Here is an 8,705-nt window from a genome sequence, read left to right on the forward strand (position 1 = left end):
AGATATAAGTGAAGCACATAGAGTATTCTAACAAATTTCAATTCATGTATGGCTCTCTCAAAAGGTGTGTACAGCAAGGATTATTGTGGTAAACTAACAAGCAAAGACGCAAATAATACAAGACGCTCCAAGAAAAACACATATCATGTTGGTGAATAAAAATATAGCTCCAAGTAAATTACCGATGGAAGTGGACGAAAGAGGGGATGCCTTCCGGGGCATCCCCAAGCTTTGACTTTTTGGTGTCCTTGGATTATATTGGGGGTGCCATGGGCATCCCCAAGCTTAGGCTCTTGCCACTCCTTGTTCCATAATCCATCAAAAGAATTCACCCAAAACTTGAAAACTTCACAACACAAAACTCAACAGAAATCTCGTGGGATCCGTTAGAGAAAGAAAACAAAAGACTACTTCAAGGTACTGTAATGAACTCATTCTTTATTTATATTGGTGTTAAACCTACTGTATTCCAACTTCTATATGGTTTATAAACTAATTTACAAGCCATAGATTCATCAAAATAAGCAAACAACACACGAAAAACAGAATCTGTCAAAAACAGAACAGTCTCTAGTAATCTGTAACTAACGCAAACTTATGGAACCCAACAAATTCTACCAAAATAGTAACTTCTGGACAATTTGTTTATTGATCATCAGAAAAAAGAATCAACGCAAAATAACGTTCCTGTAATTTATCATAATTATATTCGTGCACGCAAAGTTTCTGTTTTTCAGCAGAATCAAATCAACTATCATCGTAGGTTATCCTATAGGTCCTACTTGACACAAACACTAATTAAAACATAAAACCACATCCAAACAGAAGGTAGATGGATTATTTATTACTAAACATAAGAAAAAACAAAAAAACACAAAATAAAATTGGGTTGCCTCCCAATAAGCGCTATCGTTTGACGCCCTTAGCTAGGCATAAAAGCAAGGATAGATCTAGGTGTTGCCATATTTGGTAGGCAATCCATAAGTGGCTCTCATGATAGATTCATATGGTAATTTTATTTTCTTTCTAGGGAAGTGTTACATACCCTTCTTTAAGGGAAATTGGAATCTAATATTCCCTTCCTTCATATCAATAATTGCATCAATCGTTCTAAGGAAAGGTCTACCAAGAATAATAGGACATGAAGGATTGCAATCTATATCAAGAACGATAAAATCTACACACACATAATTCCTATTTGCAACAATAAGAACATCATTAATTCTTCTCATAGGTTTTTTAATAGTGGAATCCGCAAGATGCAAGTTTAGAGAGCAATCATCAAAATCACGGAAATCTAGCAAATCACATAAAGTTTTGGGGATAGTAGAGACACTAGCACCCAAATTACACAAAGCAGGAAACTCAAAATCTTTAATTTTAATTTTAATAGTAGGTTCCCACTCATCATAGAGTTTTCTAGGGATAGAAACTTTCAACTCAAGTTTTTCTTCATAATATTTCATCATGGCATCAACAATGTGTTCGGTAAAGGCCTTATTTTGACTATAAGCATGAGGAGATTCTAGCACGGATTGCAACAAGGAAATACAACCAATCAAAGAGCAATTTTCATAATTAAATTCCTTTAGATCCAAAATAGTGGGTTTAGCAACATCATGGTTTTTATTTATTTCAATCCCACTTTCATCAATTTCATCATCAAGATCTAGAAACTCTGAATTCTTAGAACGCCTTCTAGGTAAAGGAAGATAATCTTCAAATTCATCAAGATTCATATTGCAAAACAAAGATTTAATGGGGGACACATCAATAACTTTTACATCTTCATCTTGATTTTCACAGGGATTAGAAGAACACGCTTTAATAAAGGCATCTTTGGAAGCACGCATCCTAGCGGTTCTTTCTTTGCACTCATCAATGGAAATTCTCATGGCTTTGAGAGACTCATTGATATCATGCTTAGGAAGAATAGATCTAAGCTTTAAAGAATCAATCTCGAGAGAAATTCTATCAATGTTCCTAGCCAAATCATCAACTGTAAGCAATTTCTCTTCAAGCAAAGCATTGAAATTCTTTTGTGAATTCATAAACTCTTTAACACTACTCTCAAATTCAGAAGGCATCTTATTAAAATTTCCATAAGAGTTGTTGTAGTAATTTCCATAATTATTAGAAGGATTACTAGGATAAGGCCTAGGATTAAAATTCCCTCTATACGCGTTGTTACCAAAACTATTCCTACCAATAAAATTCACATCCATAGATTCATTATTATTCTCAAGCAATGTAGATAAAGGCATATTATTGGGATCAGAAGAAACACTCTTAGCAAATAAATTCCTAAGTTCATCCATCTTTTCACTCAAAACATTGATTTCTTCTATAGCATGCACTTTTTTACTAGAAGATCTTTCGGTGTGCCATTGAGAATAATCTATTATATACTTAAAACAGGAGTCAAATAAGACACCACGTTCTTCCACATAATTTAAAATAATATAAACCGTTCATCAGTAATACTTACGGTTGAGATTTAAAGATATTACGTTACATGAAAAAGGTTACAAGATTATATTTATTGAACTGACACGTACAAAGGTGCGTGAAAGAAGTGGAGAAAAATAGAGGACCACCACGTGACTTCCTTGCATCTAAAAAAAGAAAGAGGACGGCCATGTGCGACTAGGATTCCTATAAGCATACATGCGTATCATTGTTGCTTCGTATTTATACAGGTCCTGGTCTCCGTGCAGTCCACGGCACACAAAGAACTATATAAGGAAGAGTCTGATGCAAAAAGGTAGATGTGACCAAACAGAATACATGTGCTGGTTTCCCTAAAAAAAAGAATAGGATTTCAGCAAACAGAAATAAAATCTGGACTACTATTATAAGGAAAGGAGAAAAAATATGTGACACTCCAAAATTTTTACTTTGGTTTTCAGCAAAAACTTTGTGGTTTTTGAAAAGAGGCCATTTAAAGTTTTCCAGAAAACCTTCCTCTTAAAAAACTTTCTTTCCTTTGGCAAGGTTTTTATTCTTGCTTCAAACTTTGGTGTTTGACCTTTTGAAACTTCTTCTCTGTTGGTTCTCTCCCAAAATTATTTTGGGAGTTTAATCTTTTTCTTTTAAAAAGAAACTCCATGAAATTTGGGATTTTCATTTCTTGGAACCACCATGACTTGGCATTTTTGCCCATGTGGTAAAACCCCTCCAAAACCTCCCCTCCCCCTTGTGATCAACCTAAATTCTCTGTCCCAACTAATCCAAACTGGTTTTGGATTTTATTCTAATTTTTTTCCCTCAATTCAATTCTGAAAATTATTTGGAGCCTGAGGGATTTTCAAAGCAAGTACACTTTTTCATTTGAGTTTTGACCTCAAACCAATTCTCCTGGATTGTCCTTTGAACCCACAACCCAGAACCATCTTGATCCACTCCTCCTCTTTTCAAATTTTTCAAAATACAGTCTCTGCAAGTTTGGACCAGATTTGCCAAATTTGGTGAAATTCATATCCACACTGCTCCAAAAATTCCACCAAAAATCATGCAGCCTACTTGAGCAAGGAGAAGCCACTCCACCAAAAATCAGCTCAAGGAAAAATCACCAGAGGCCAATTTCATTCGGTCGAACACCTGGTGGGCACTGTTACTGTTCAAAGTTCAGAAAATTCAGTTTCAGTGTCATCTTCAGTCCGTCAGTTTCAGTCACGCGGCCACAGTGCCCTTGGCACGTTCCTCGCCGCCTCTTCCTCTTGTCCGAAGCTGCACACGCGTGCGTGGAGCCTTCCTGGCGTCGGTAGCGCGCTGGCTCGCCCTCGCCGGCGTCTTCTGCGGCGTCGGGACCTCCCGTGGCGGCCGACAGGAGGCACACCACGGCAGAACGCCGTTCCGCGCCGCCCATCGCTCCCTGGCTCTCCGCGTGGCCTCATGCACGCCAGCGCACGCCCGTAGCACAGCCACCGTGGCCGGCAAACACGGAACGCGCTCTCCGCCGCCGACGGGCCCGCACCCTCACCGTTCCGTCAAGCTCGCCCTTAACACCCAAACCCCGGCCAGTTTAACACCAAAACGGACCCATTGAACCTCCGTGATGACGCTCGACCCCCTAACCACCCCGACTGAGCACTGCGCCACCGTAATCGCTCGCCGGTGATCCTCGTTCACGGCAACCGCCTCGGACCGCCTATATAAAGGGGTCCCGAGCTCACTCTCGTGCACGCAGCACCCTCACTACTCACCAACACCCCGCCAGGCCACTAGGGGGACCTCGAGGAGGTCTCCTCCCCCAGCTCCGGCCGCCTCGCCCCGCCTCGGCCTCCAGCCCGATTCGTTCTGGTGAGGCCATCTCCGGCGCTCAAACCCCATTCGTTACCTTCTCTAGCTGCCAGGAGCATAACCCCCTCTTCAATTTAACCTTTGCAGCCCTCTCCGACGAGCCCCTCGACCACCCGAGCCGCCGTCCGCCGGAGCAAAGCTCGTCGTCGACGTGGTGCTCGCCGACCGACTCCACCACCATCAACTGACGCGGAAGGGTACCCTGAGCACGGAGGTACTCCCCGATCTCTCTGCCTCGCCGTGGATCGCCGCCGGCGACCACCGCGGCTCTCGGGCGCCGGCGAACTCTGCCGCCCCGTTTGAACATTTGAACCTGACAGGTGGGACCCCACCGTCAGCCTCTCCGCTCTCTCTTCGAATCGTTTTCTGGAAGCGCCTTCGGGCAGAATACGTTTTCTCTTCGGGCTGGCGTAGTCGCTACCGAAGCGTTTTCTGTTTTTATAAACTAGCCCCTGGAAATCTTCTGTTTCATTACAGATAAGTCCCTGGACAAAAACCCTTATAACTTTTACTCAGAAAAGTATTTTTGATTGATTCTTTTTCTGTCCTCTTTAAAATTTTGTCTAGATTTTTATCAGATTTATTTGAAAAATATTTGGTTTACCTTCTGTGCTTTCCTTGGTATTTACGTTAGCGCATATATTTTTTTAAACCGTAGATACCGAAGGAGGTGACGGAGCCGCGAACTTCACCGAGCTAGGCTCCGACTACTCTGAACCAGGCAAGCATGTTTGAACTTTTGATATGATGAGTGTCTCGGCATGTTTTGCATTTAGTTAGTTTCATGACATGTTGGTAAGCATACCGATGAACGTTATTTTATGTGATAATAAGGTGAGTGAGTTCAATGATCCATACGTGGATGAATGTGAATATGAATGGCCATGTGTTGGCATGAGGATGGGTACGATGGCAGTGTTGTAGCATGCCAGTCTTACGCCAGACTATGTGACTTCAGTGTCAAACCATATCGGTCCAGTACCTATCATTTCCTCCCTTGTACTACCACATGTTTTCCGCAAGGAATATGGTTTAGTAAGTTACAAACCACTTTCATGGTACACACCAAAGAGGAGAGGCCGTGATGATGGTTCCATGGCCCTGGATTAAAGCCAGTCATCCGGTCAGGGGGCATGGGTGTTTCCGGTTGGGACCGAGAGGGGGGCACCCCTTAGAGCGCGCGTATATAAATTTGATCCCATGCTATTCGAGATTGTGATCTCCCCGTCTCAAAAGTTTTTCTTGGACGATGACTAGGGTGATTCCTAGCATTGAGAGGTAGGATGGGTGTGTACCGGTTAGCTGTGTTTTCTTCTGAAATACCGTAAACGGAACTAGTCCTTCGTGACTACGGAAATCCGTTGACTGTGGGAAAAATTTTGTACAAACTTTGCAGAGTCATATATTCCTCCAAATCATCTCCTCCATGTCAAGTTTCGTTCCATCTTATCCTAATCAATTGTCAGCTTTGATGACAAAGACTCCGACGAATCGCATGAGAGCTAAGTCCGGTTAAATGATTACTCCTGTGGATGGACTAACCCGTTTGTTTTCATGAATTGAATGTTTATTATGAGTATTATTTACTTGTGAATAAAAGCCCTTTATGTGATGTCGCTCAGACGTCCGACTGTGGCATTTCTTTTAAAGCCCTTTCTGCGATGTCGCTCAGACGTCCGACTGTGGCATTTCTTTTAAAGCCCTTTCTACGATGTCGCTCAGACGTCCGACTGTGGCATTTCTTTTAAAGCCCTTTCTGCGATGTCGCTCAGACGTCCGACTGTGGCATTTCTTTTAAAGCCCTTTCTGCGATGTCGCTCAGACGTCCGACTGTAGCCTTTCTTTTAAAGCCCCTTCTGCGATGTCGCTCAGACGTCCGACTGTGGCATTTCTTTTAAAGCCCTTTCTGCGATGTCGCTCAGACGTCCGACCGTGGCATTTCTTTTAAAAGCCCTTTATGTGGTGTCGCTAAGATGCCCGACTGTGGCATCATTTCCTTATTTTTATTTGTTCACCTTTCGAGGCGTCGCTTCAGACACCCGATCGGTCCTTATTTATGTTCTATGGAATTTCAAGCGGACTACCGCCGTTTTCCCTTTTTACTTACCCGTTATGCCAATTTTATTTATTGTGCATTAAGGAATTAATCATGTTGCATCCATGCACGCATTTGTTATATCTTTCGTCCGAACTGTCTTGCGAGTACTTTCAAAGTACTCACTGGCTTGTTGATTTGGCCAGATGCTGACGAAGGCGATCTCATGGATGAAGAGTTCGATAGCGAGTCCGACACTTAGAGGAGTCCCAGTCAGTCTCGTGCGACCCTGGATTTGGCCACTGTTTTATATCCGCTTCCGCTACCAAATAAATTTATCGAGCCTCACCTCGACGTTCGATGAAATGATATTCTTAGAGTCTTGTATTTCCCTTCCCACTGTGCTTTTCCACCACCAACCTATCCATGAGTCAGTAGTATGTCTCCACACCACTGTGTCCTGTCCGCCATTATGTATGATTATTGGCGTGCTTGTAATAATTTGGTTGAGCGACCGCAGTTCAACCCTGTAATATATTTTATGCTACTGGCTTATTGTATCAAGAAATTGTCTACCAGTGAGGAGGATTTCTCTCATACTGGACTCAAAAGACTGGTTTATCAATAAATATTTTTATTGGAAAACCGGTCGTGACAAAATATAGACATAATAAGATGACCAGACTACTATTGGGAAAAAGGAAAAATAGAGCCATATTCATGTCCACCGCAACGTACACAGTTATGATTTATCAAGAGATCCACCCACGGGTAAAAAAGAATTCTTCAGGGCACACGGACGTGAAAACAAAATAGTAGAGGAAAAGAGCTAATCACATCCGGACTAACATTCAAGGAAAATAGAAAAGGAAAAAAAAGACATGTTAAGATGACTATGGAAAAAGAAGAAAAAAATAGGCGCATGTTCAGATGCAGCGTACTGTAAATAATAGGGATTTATCGGGACACTATCCTCAAAAAAAAGATCGATCAAGACACACATACATGTACGATGAGAAGTACACGATCACCTTTCTACAACATTCTACTTGGCCGGCCGTATCATGAAAAGGATAGGGACATAAATGAATTAGTCTCTAATTCATGTAAAATGCAAACATGAAATATCTATCCAAAAGCATTATAGATTTATATTTAGCAGTAATCATGTGTATAAGAAATGTATTTGTTGATCGTCGTGTATCCAGATTGCAACACCATTCCTCATAAGATGAGCACGGATATAGATGTTTATATATGGAAATCACTACAACAATATAAATCAACAACTTGATTTGCCACATGGTAACAATGAAATATCGCTAAATTTGGAATGTATTTTATGTGAAACACTCTGATTAGGTGAGTAATGAAGGATGAGACTTTCCTGCTCCCTGCGCGTGCTACCATTCGTGCTTCCGCGTACGTGGCTTGATTTGATTGGAACAAAATAAGGCTCGGCCCTATCCCCTTAAAATTAAAGGGGGAGCTAATTAGATTAGAAAGAAAAAAGAAAAAAGGACAGTCGTAGAATGAAGTGGGAGCACAGATGGGAGCATGGGGAGGGAACAGGCAAGCCAGATCCAGTAATGAATATGGTACTATCTATTAGTATATACTCTCTCCGTCCGGATTTATTAGGCCTCTTAGCATCACAAGCATGTCCCTTTTTATAAGGTCTCGCTTTGAAAAGATGTATGCATGCAACCATTTCATTGGTTGCATTGAAAGCCATTGTTGTTGGTGCCATGGCTGGAATACACTTCATGCGTGCTTTTTCATTGGCTGCATGCATGTGAGAGAGTGCATTGGGAGTGGAATGTAAGCATTAATTTAAGCAAATTACTATGTGCCTTGGTCTAAGAAATGTTGTCTTTAGGCCTAATAAACCCGGACAGAGGGAGTACATAAGACATAAGCCAAATAAGCCACCACGTTCATCCACATAGTCCAGAAAAATATACTCCATTGATTTTGATTATAATGGTTGAGATTTAAAAGATCTAAAAGTTACGTAAAAGTATAGCATGTGCAAAGTTATCTGTTGACACGTATGAGGAAATAGAACGGTCCTACGCTAAAAAAAGAGTCCTACACGATGTACGGATGGCCCACATAAAACAAGGTACGTGTGCTATGGCCTATGTGGTACTATCGGATAAAAAACTAATCGTGCTAGCCAGGTTTTCTTTTCAAGCCGCGTACTAAAAAAGGAAGGTTTTTGTTAGCCGCTGTAGCCAGGTTAGCATGCACGTACTCAACATCTTAGCCATATATCATCGATGGAAGATTTGGCAGGCCAAAGCCCGACTTGCCAGGAACATAAAGGGGAAAGCCCACCACCACTGGCAGAGCTAGACAAGATGTG

The sequence above is a fragment of the Triticum dicoccoides genome, chromosome 4B (genome assembly GCF_002162155.2).
Source record: "Triticum dicoccoides isolate Atlit2015 ecotype Zavitan chromosome 4B, WEW_v2.0, whole genome shotgun sequence".
NCBI lineage: Eukaryota > Viridiplantae > Streptophyta > Magnoliopsida > Poales > Poaceae > Triticum > Triticum dicoccoides.